The sequence below is a fragment of the Theropithecus gelada genome, chromosome 18 (assembly GCF_003255815.1).
Source record: "Theropithecus gelada isolate Dixy chromosome 18, Tgel_1.0, whole genome shotgun sequence".
Lineage (NCBI taxonomy): Eukaryota > Metazoa > Chordata > Mammalia > Primates > Cercopithecidae > Theropithecus > Theropithecus gelada.
The window spans coordinates 27,725,685-27,736,964 of NC_037686.1; positions in this window are offsets into that span (position 1 = coordinate 27,725,685).

Consider the following 11,280-nt stretch of genomic DNA (forward strand, 5'->3'; position numbering starts at 1 on the left):
GACACACACAAGAAAGGATCAGTGAACTTGAGCACAGGTCAATAAAAAATGTCCAAACTGAATCACAGAGAAAAAAGATAAAGGGATTAAAAAAAAAACCAAAAAAAAAAAAAAACCCAAAAAACAGCCTTGATGATCAAATACATGCATTGACCTGGAAGGAGAGAAGAGAGTGGCGGCTCTGAAGGAGACTTGTTTTCTCGATTCTGTGGTTGCTGGCAATTCTTGGCTTGTCAGATGCCTCACTGCAATCTCTGCCATTGTCTTCACTTGGCATTACTCTCTGCATGTTTTTGTGTCTTTCTTGTCTGCCTTCTCTTATAAGGACACTAGTTATATTGAATGTATAGCCCAGTCTAATCCGTTATGACCTTATCTTAACTGGATCTGCATAGACTGCAATGAACCGAATTGTGTCCACTGGTAAGAAAGACATGTTAAGTCCTACCCACTAATACATCAGAATGTGACATTATTTGGAAGTCAGGTCTTTACAGAGGTAAGCAAATTAAAATGAGATCATTACAGTGAACCCTAGCCCAGTATGACTGATGTCCTTATTAAAGGGGAAATGACGGCCGGGTGCGGTGGCTCACGCCTGTAATCCCAGCACTTTGGGAGGCTGAGGCGGGTGGATCACGAGGACAATAGATGGAGACCATCCCGGCTAACACAGTGAAACCCCGTCTCTACTAAAAATGCAAAAAACCTAGCCGGGCGAGGTGGCGGGCGCCTGTAGTCCCAGCTACTCGGGGCGGGGGCTGAGGCAGGAGAATGGCGTGAACCCAGGAGGCGGAGCTTGCAGTGAGCGTAGATCGCGCCACTGCACTCCAGCCTGGGCGACAGAGGGAGACTCCGTCTCAGGAAAAAAAAAAGGGGGAGGGGGTGGCACGGAAATGACACAGACACATGGAGAAGGAAGATGATGTGCAGATACGGAGAAACACCATCCGCAAACCAAAGGGTGTCTGAATCTACCACAACCTAGGAGAGGCATGAAGCAGATAACCCCTCACAATCCTCAGAAAGAACCAACCCTGCCAACACCTTGATTTTAGGCATCTAACCTCCAAAACAGTCAAAAATTGTTGTTTAAACCATTCAATTTATAGTACTTTGTTACAACAGCCCCAGGAAATTAATATAAGTCATATTTCTAAACTGAGTCTCATGCTGATATTCTGAATAGATGAAATTCGGATACACTAGTCAACCTAATACATCTACTAAACGTTTAAAGAAGAATTAACAACAATCATTCATAAACTCTTACAAAAAGAAGAGGGAACAGTTCTCAATTTGTTCTGTGAAGCCAGCATTACCCTGATACGAAAACCAGACAGACATAACAAGGGAAAACAAAACAAGCTAAAGACCAATATTTCTGATGAATATACAGGTATACCTCATCTTACTGCACTTTGCAGATACTGTGCTTTTTATAAATTGAAGGTTTGTGGCAACCCAGCATCAAGCAAGTCTCACTGTGCCATTTTTCCAATAGCGTGTGCTAACTTCATGTCTCTGTGTCACATTTTGGTAATTCTTGCAATATTTCAAACTTTTTTATTAGAATATCTGTTAAGGGGTTCAGTGGTATTTGATGATACTATTGTAATTGTTTGGGAGCATCACAGACTACACCCGTATGAGAGGATGAACTTAAATGATAAATTGTGTGTGCATGCATGTGTGCGTGCATGTGGACTGTTACACTCATTGGTCCTTCTGCTGTCTCTCTTCCTCTCCTCAGCCCTCTTTATTCCCCGGGACACAACAATTTTGAAATAAGGCCAATTAATAATCGTACAATGGCCTCTTAAGTGTTAGAGTGAAAAAAAGAGTCACATATCTCTCATTTTAAATTGAAAGCTAGAAATGATTAAGCTTAGTGAGGAAGCCATGTTGAAAGCTGAGCTAGTCCAAAAACTAGGCCTCTTGCACCAGTTAGCCAAGTTGTAAATGCAAAATAAAAGTGCCTGGAGGATAAAAATGCTGCTCCAGTGAACACACAAATGATAAGAAAGCAAAACAGCCTTATTGCTGATAGGGAGAAATTTTTAATGGTTTTAATGGTCTGGATAGAAGATCAAACCAACTACAACATTTCCTTAAGCAAAATCCTAATTCAGAGCATAGCCATAGCTGTCTCCAATTCTATGAAGACAGAGCAGAGAGGAAGCTGCAGAAGTAAAGTTTGAAAATAAAGAGGTTGTTCATGAGGTATAAGGAAAGAAGACATCTCCATAACATAAAAGTGTAAGGTGAAGCATCAAGTGCTAATACAGAAGCTGCAGCAAATTATCCAGAAAATCTAAGATCATTGAGGAAAATCTGAAAAACAACAGATTTTCAATGTAGACGAAACAGCCTTCTGTTGATTGTAGGCATCTAGCCTAAAATGAAAGAAGTTGCCATCTAGGACTTTGATGGGTAGAGAAGAGAAGTCAATACCTGTCTTCAAAGGACAGACTGACTCTTTTGTTAGGCGCTATTGCAGCTGTTGACTTTAAGTTGAAGCCAATGCTCATTCACCATTCCAGAAATCCTTGTACCCTTAAGAATTATGCTAAATCTACTCTGACTGTGTTCTACAAGTAGAACAACAAAGCCTGGATGACAGCATATCTGTTTATAGCACGGTTTACTAAATATTTTAGGCGCACTGTTGAGAACTACTACTCAGAAAAAAAGATTCCTTTCAAAACATTACTGCTCATTGACAGTACACCTACAGCTCTGATGGAGATGTACAAGGTTAATATTTTCATTCCTGCTAACACAACATTCATTCTAGAGCCCATGGCCAAGGATTAATTCAGACTTTCAAGTCTTATTATTTAAGAAATAAGATTTCATAAGGCTATAGCTGTCATGGATAGTGATTTCTCTGAAAGACCTGGGCAAAGCAAATCTGAAAAGGATCCACCATTCTAAATTCCATTAAGAACATTCATGATTCATGAGAGGGGGTCAAATACCAACACGAACAGGAGTTTGGAAGAAGTTGATTCCAACCTTCATGGCTAACTTTGAGGGATCCAAAACGTTAGTAGAGGAAGTAACTGCAGATGTAGAAATAGCAAGAGAACTAGAATTATCCTGAAGATGTGTCTGAATACTGCAATCTCATCATAAACTTGAATGGATGAGGAGTTACTTCTTACGGATGAGCAAAGAAAATGTTTTCTTGAGATGAAATCCTCCTGGTGAAAATGCTGTGAACATAGTTGAAATGACAACAAAAGATTTGGAATATTCCATAAAGTTAGTTGACAAAGCAGAGGCAGGGTTTAAGAAAAACAACCCCAATTTTGAAAGAACTTCTACTGTGGGTAAGATGCTATCATACAGCATCAGAAAAATCTTCTGTGAAAGGAAGGCTCAATCAATGTAGCAAATTTCATTGTTATCTTATTTTAAGAAATTTCTACAACCACCCAACCTTCAGCAACCACCACCTTGATTAGTCAACAGCCATCAACATTGAGGCAAGACTCCACTAGCAAAAAGATTAGGACTCACTAAAGTCTCAGGTGAACATTAGCATTAAAAAATGCTAAAAAGCAGTAAAGTATTTTTAATTAAGAATGTACATTGTTTTGGTTTTAGACATAATGCTATTGCACACTTAGTAGGCTACAGTATAGTGTAAATGTAACTTTTATATGCGTTGAGAAACAAAAACTTTGTGTGACTCACTTTATTGCAATATTCACTTTATTGCCGTGGTCTGGAACTGAACCTACACTATCTCTGAGGTATGCCTGTAGATGCAAATAGCCATTACAGGATACTAGTAAACCAAATGCAGCAGCATATTAAAAGGATTATACACCATGATGAAGTGGTATTTATCCTATGGATGCAAAGTTGTTTTAACATTTGAAAATCAATCCATATGATACACCATGTTAACAGAATAAAGAACAAAAGCCACATGATCATCTTAATAGAGAACAGGAAATCCAACACCCTTTTATCGTTAAAACAACCAAACAAAACTGGGACTAAAAGGGAACTTCCTCAATTTGATAAAGGACCCCAATGAAAAGTCCCCAGCTATCATCATATTTAATGGTGAAAGACTGGATGCTTTTCCTGTAAGATCAGGAACATGCAAGGATGTCTATTCTTGCCACATCTATTCAACATTAATATTATACTGAAAGTGCTAGCCAGAACAACTAGTCAAGAAAACGCACCCAGATTGAAGAGGAAGAAATAAAACTATTTTTGCAGATGACATCATTTTGCATCTAGAAAATCTCAGGGAACCCACTAAAAAACTATCAGAACTAATAAATGAGTTCAGCAAGGTTGCAGGACAAAAGATCAATATACTAAACTCATTTGTATTTATATACACCATCAATGAACAGTTCAAAAATGAAATTTTTAAAATTCCATTTAAAATAGTATCAAAAAATAAAATAGGAACAAATCTAATTAAAAAGTGCAAGAGAGGGACAAATGGCCAACTAGATGCAGCCAGGAAGAGCATCCTCCACTAAGAGAGATCAAAATATAGAGTAAACCATCATACTTTGAACAGATCTTTGGGGAGAAAGCACTGAGAGTCAAATGGAGAGATGATGCAGACATCAGGGCTGAAGAGAGAGGAAGCTCGGAACCCTGCATGGGGTTGCCAAGCTCTGGAACTTATTCCTGGCCCTGAACAACTCCTAAGAAAGGGTTGGATGAAGTAACTGCAGACAAGCCCATTCTCATTACAGATCTCCAAGATCCTAGCTGCAGGAGACCCTATGACCCCCATGGACATATGAGTTGGCAGGGGAAACTGCCTGGAGAGTCAGCAGAGATAGAATTTGAGCCTCTTTGCATGGGGACGGCTGTAACAAAACATGGCCATAGATGGTCATCCCCCAAGGCTCTACATATTTCTCTATGAGACTGTAACCTTTGTTGACTACTGAACCTGGAGAGAGCAGGGCTGTCTTTCCTGCATGACCAGGGCATATCTGACCTGTGCACCCACCTGTCCACTGACCGATCCCAGAGTCCCTTTCTGGCCACTCCCATAGGAGCGGGCACACAGCACAGCCTAGTCTGCCCCAACAGAGTGTTTTCGCTAGCAACTACCACTACAGCATTTTTGTTGGCATCCTGGGAGGACCTGTAGCGCCCCCAGCTCCTGCATGGCTGGTGCTCAACTTTGAGGGGCCAGACAACAAAGCCATGGACCCACTCCTAATCTCCCAGGGTTAGAGCACGCAGCCCAGTACTGAACAGAGATCTGTGGCCGAAACTTAAGTGAAGGAAGAACCCTCACTCTCAGTGCTGGGAAGAGTGAGGCAGGGGTTCATGGGCTGACACAGGAGCTGGGTGTGCCTGCTTCTGCTGGGCCAATCTGGGAGGGGTGTGGCCTGTCTGGCAGCCACAGCCTCTCCCCAGGGAAGCCTCGTGGCCCTGAATGCCTAACAGCCCAGCAATCTGGGTGCAGAAGGCTTGGGACAAAAGCTGGTCAGGCCAAATTCTGGGGCACTCATCAGAAGGAGACCTATTGGTGTGTGATGTGAGGACATCCTGTGTCCAAGTGTCCTCATTGTTCAATTCCCGCCTATGAGTGAGAACATACCATGTTTGGTTTTCTGTCCTTGCAGTAGTTTACTCAGAATGATGGTTTCTAGCTTCATGCATGTCTCTACAAAGGACATGAACTCATCCTTTTTTAAGGCTGCATAGTATTCCATGATTTATATGTGCCACATTTTCGTAATCCAGTGTATCATTGATGGACATGTGGGTTGGTTCCAAGTCTTTGCTATTGTGAATACTGCCGCAAGTCCCACTGCTGACTGCTGGCAAAAAACACAAAAAAACAAACAAAAAAAAACCCCGAGGGTTTCTAGCTTCATCCATGTCCCTACAAAGGACGTGAACTCATCCTTTTTTATGGCTGCATAGTATTCCATGGTGTATATGTGCCACATTTTCTTAATCCAGTCTATCACTAATGGACATTTGGGTTGGTTCCAAGTCTTTGCTATTGTGAATACTGCCGCAAATCCCACTGCTGACTACTGGCAAAAAAAAACCTAGACATGGGCACCACACCAGCTGCACACCCACAACAACACTGCCCTGCCCAGAGATGCTCCACCCTTGACCTACTGCATCAACAGACCACCCACAGACCACAGATATACCCCACAACCCGCTCTCACTCTGCCAAGCACACAGGACTTCAGTGGGCCTCCAGAGAGCTGTGGGTCTCCCGGTGACCTAACCTTTGGCTTGGACCACCTCAAAGGGAGGGAGGAGCACAGCTCACCAGAGCCCCCTTTGAGGCTAAGGAAAGGCAGGCATGGCACCAGTGATTGGAGGGGGCTCCCTTAAGAGCCAGGAATGGACTTGCTGAGGGGAACGTCTCTCTCCCAACCCTGTCTGCCCCACCAGAGAGCACTGCTGCCAATGCATTGAAATACACTGAGAGGCACATGGCTCAGCTAGAGTCTATCTACAAGCCCTTACTCTTTTTCTCTTTTTTAAAATTATTATACTTTAAGTTCTAGGGTACATGTGCACAACGTGCAGGTTTGTTACATATGCATACATGTGCCATGTTGGTGTGCTGCACTCATTAACTTGTCATTTACATTAGGTATTTCTCCTAATACTATCTCCCCCTCCTCCCACCCCACAACAGGCCCCAGTGTGTGATGTTCCCCATCCTGTGTCCAAGTATCCTTATTGTTCAATTCCCACCTATGAATGAGAACATGTGGTATTTACTTTTCTGTGCTTGCAACAGTTTGCTGAGAATGATGGTTTCTAGCTTCATCCATGTCCCTACAAAGGATACGAGCTCATCCTTTTTATGGCTGCGTAGTATTCCATGGTGTATATGTGCCACATTTTCTTAATCCAGTCTGTCATTGATGGACATTTGGGTTGATTCCAAGTCTTTGCTATTGTGAATAGTGCCACAATAAACATATGTGTGCATGTGTCTTTACAGTAGCATGATTTATAATCCTCTGGGTATATACCCAGTAATGGGATCACTGGGTCAAATGGTATTTCTAGTTCTAGATCCTTGAGGAATCACTACACTGTCTTCCACAATGGTTGACTAGTTTACAGTCCCACCAACAGTGTAAAAGTGTTCCTATTTTTCCACATCCTCTCCAGCACCTGTTGTTTTCTGACCTTTTAATGACTGCCATTCTAACTGGTATGAGATGGTACCTCATTGTGGTTTTCATTTGCATTTCTCTAATGGCCAGTGATGATGAGCATTTTTTCATGTGTCTGTTGGCTGCATAAATGTCTTCTTTTGAGAAGTGTCTGTTCATATCCTTCACCCAGTTTTTGATGCGGTTGTTTGATTTTTTTCTTGTAAATTTATATAAGTTATTTGTGGATTCTGGATATTAGCCCATTGTCAGATGGGTAGATTGCAAAAATTTTCTCCCATTCTGTAGGTTGCCTGTTCACTCTGATGGTAGTTTCTTTTGCTGTGCAGAAGCTCTTTAGTTTAATTAGATCCCATTTGTCAATTTTGGCTTTTGTTGCAATTGCTTTTGGTATTTTAGTCATGAAGTCCTTGCCCATGCCTATGTCCTGAATGGTATTACCTAGGTTTTCTTCTAAGGTTTTTATGGTTTTAGGTCTAACGTTTAAGTCTTCAATCCATCTTGAAATAATTTTTGTATAAGGTGTAAAGGAAGGATACAGTTTCAGCTTTCTACATATGGCTAGCCAGTTTTCCCAGCACCATTTATTAAACAGGGAATCATTTCCCCATTTCTTGTTTTTGTCAGGTTTGTCAAAGATCAGATGGTTGTAGATTGTGTGGCATTATTTCTGAGGGCTCTGTTCTGTTCCATTGGTCAATATCTCTGTTTTGTTACCAGTACCATGCTGTTTTGGTTGCTGTAGCCTTGTAGTATAGTTTGAAGTCAGGTAGCGTGATGCCTTCAGCTTTGTTCTTTGGGCTTAGGATTGTCTTGGTAATGTGGGCTCTTTTTTGGTTCCATATGAACTTTAAAGTAGTTTCTTTTTTTTCCAATTCTGTGGAGAAAGTTATTGGTTGCTTGATATGGATATACAAGCCCTTACTGTTAAGCCTCATCTACTGATTGCAGCCTGAACTACATCACCAAAAATTCTTCCCACTTTCATTGCCTGTGAAACCCAATGCAGGGTTCTAGCAACAAGTAAAAATCCTGTATAGAGCCTTGGCCCTCTGAAAGCATCCAGAAACAAAGCCGATCAACTATAGTCAACTTACACCACAGTCAAACCCTCAAGGGAAATAAAGAACATAAAAAGCCCCATACAAATGACAGCAACTTCAAAAGATAAAGGAACACCAGCCCTCACAGATGAGAGGGAACTAGCACAAGAACTCCGGCAATTCTAAAAGCCAGAGTGGTTTCTTACCTCCAAACAATTGCACAAGCTCCCCAGCAGTGGCTCTTAACCAGACTGAAATGGCTGAAATGACAGATATAGAATTCAGAATCTGGATAGCAAGGAAGCTTAAAAAAAAGAAAAGACAGAAAGTTGAAGCTAAAAAAAAAGAAAAAAGAAAAAAGAAAAAAAAACAGGAAAAAGTTGAAACCCAATCCAAGGAGAACAGTAAAACAATATAAGAGTTGAAAGATGGTATAACCTTTTTAAGAAAGAACCAAACTGAAATTCTGGAATTGAAAAATTGACTACAGGAATTTCAGAATACAATTGGAAGCATTAATAACAAAATAGATGAAGCTGAGGAAAGAGTCTCACAGCTCAAAGACTGCTCCTTCAAATAAGCTCAGGTAGACAAAAATAAAGAAGAAATGAACCTTTAGAAATGAACAAAACTTCTGAGAAATACGGGATAATAAAAAGGGACCGAACTTATGACTAACTGGCATTCCTGAAAGGGAAAAAAGAATAATCAACTTGGAACATATGTTTGAGGATATTGCCCATGAAAACTTCCCCAAGCTTGCTACAGAGGTCAACATGCAACTTCAATAAATTTAGAGAACCCCTGCAAGACGCTATATAAGATGACCTTCCCTGAGATACATAGTTATCAGATTCTCCAAGGTCAACACGACAGAAAAAATCTTACAGGCAGCTATAGAGAAGGAACAGGTCATTTACAAAGGGAACCCCTTCAGGCGAACAGTGGATATTCCAGCAGAAACCTTACAAACCAGAAGAGTTGGGAGCCTCTTTTCAGTATTCTGAAAGAAAAGAAATTCCAACCAAGAATTTCATATCTTACCAAACTAAGCTTCCTAAATGAGAAATAAAACCATTTTCAGACACACAAATGCAAAGGGAATTCATTATCACTAGATCTGTCTTATAAGAGGTCCTTAAGAAGTGCTAAACATGAAAGCGAAAGAACAATACCTGCTGCCACAAAAACACACTTGAGTACATAGCCCACAAACACTATAAAGCAACTACACAAGCAAGCCTATATAACAACCAGCTAACAACAATAACAAGATCAAATCTTCATATATCTATATTAACCTTTAATATAACAGACTAAATTCCCCAGTTAAAAGGCATAGAGTGGCAAGTTGGATAAAAGAAAAAGACCCAGGTGTCTGTTGTCTTTAAGAGACCCATCTCACATGTAACAACACCCATAGGCTCAAATTAAAAGAATGGATAAAGGTCTATCATGCAAACAAAACAAAAAAGAGCAGGAGTTGCTATTATATCAGAAACACAGACTTGAAGCCAGCAGTGATAAAAAAGGACAAAGAAGGGCATTACCTAGTGATAAAGGGTTCAATTCAGCAGTACTTAACACATGACAGTGGAGCACCTAGATTCATAACAAGTTCTTATAGACCTATGAAGAGACTTACCCACATAATAATAGTGGGAAACCCAAAAACCTAACTGACAGCATTAGACAGATCATTGAGGCAGAACACTAATGAAGATATTCTGGAATTAAACTCAATACTTGACGAGTTGGATCTAATAGACATCTGGAAAATACTCTATCCAACAACCACAGAATATACATTCTCCTCATCTGCACACAGAATATACTCCAAGATTGACTATATGCCATAAAGCAAGTGTCAATAAATTTTTAAAAAATGAAATCATACCAACCACACACTTAGACCACAGTGCAATAAAAACAGAAGTCAAGGGGGGTGCGCCCAAGATGGCCAAATAGGAACAGCTCCAGCCTCCAGCTCCCAGCATGAGCGACACAGAAGATGGGTGATTTCTGCATTTTCAACTGAGGTACTACGTTCATCTCACTGGGGCATGTTGGACAGTTGGTGCTGGTCCACAGGTGCAGCCCAACCAGCGAAAGCTGAAGCAGGGCGAGGCATGGCCTCACCTGGGAAGCGCAAAGGGGAAGGGAATTCCTTTTCCTAGCCAAAGGAAATTGAGACACACAACACCGGGAAAATCGGGTAACTCCCACCCTAATACTGCGCTTTACCAAGGGTCTTAGCAAATGGCACACCAGGAGATTATATCCCACACCTGGCCCAGAGGGTCCCACACCCATGGAGCCTCCCTCATTGCTAGCACAGCAGTCTGAGATCTAACTGCAAGGCAGCAGCAAGGCTGGGAGAAGGGTGCCCACCACTGCTGAGGCTTAAGTAGGTAAACAAAGCCCCTGGGAAGCTCAAATTGGGTGGAGCCCACCACAGCTCAAGGAGGCCAGCCTGCCTCTGAAGACTCCTCCTCTGGGGACAGGGCTCAGCTAAATAAAAAGCAGCAGAAGCCTCGGCAGAGGTAAATGCCCCCGTCTGACAGCTTTGAAGAGAGCAGTGGATCTCCCAGCACAGAGGTTGAGATCTGAGAATGGACAGACTGCCTGCTCAAGTGGGTCCCTGACCCCTGAGTGGCCTAACTGGGAGACATCCCCCACTAGGTGCAGACCGACACCTCACACCTCACACAGCGGGGTACACCACTGACGAAGCTTCCAGAGCAAGAATCAGACAGCAACACTCGCTGTTCAGCAATATTCTATCTTCTGCAGCCTCTGCTGCTGATACCCAGGCAAACAGGGTCTGGAGTGGACCTCAAGCAAACTCCAACAGACCTACAGCTGAGGGTCCTGACTGCAAGAATCAGACAGCAACACTCGCTGTTCAGCAATATTCTATCTTCTGCAGCCTCCGCTGCTGATACCCAAGCAAACAGGGTCTGGAGTGGACCTCAAGCAAACTCCAACAGACCTACAGCTGAGGGTCCTGACTGTTAGAAGGAAAACTAACAAACAGAAAGGACACCCACACCAAAACCCCATCAGTACGTCACCAT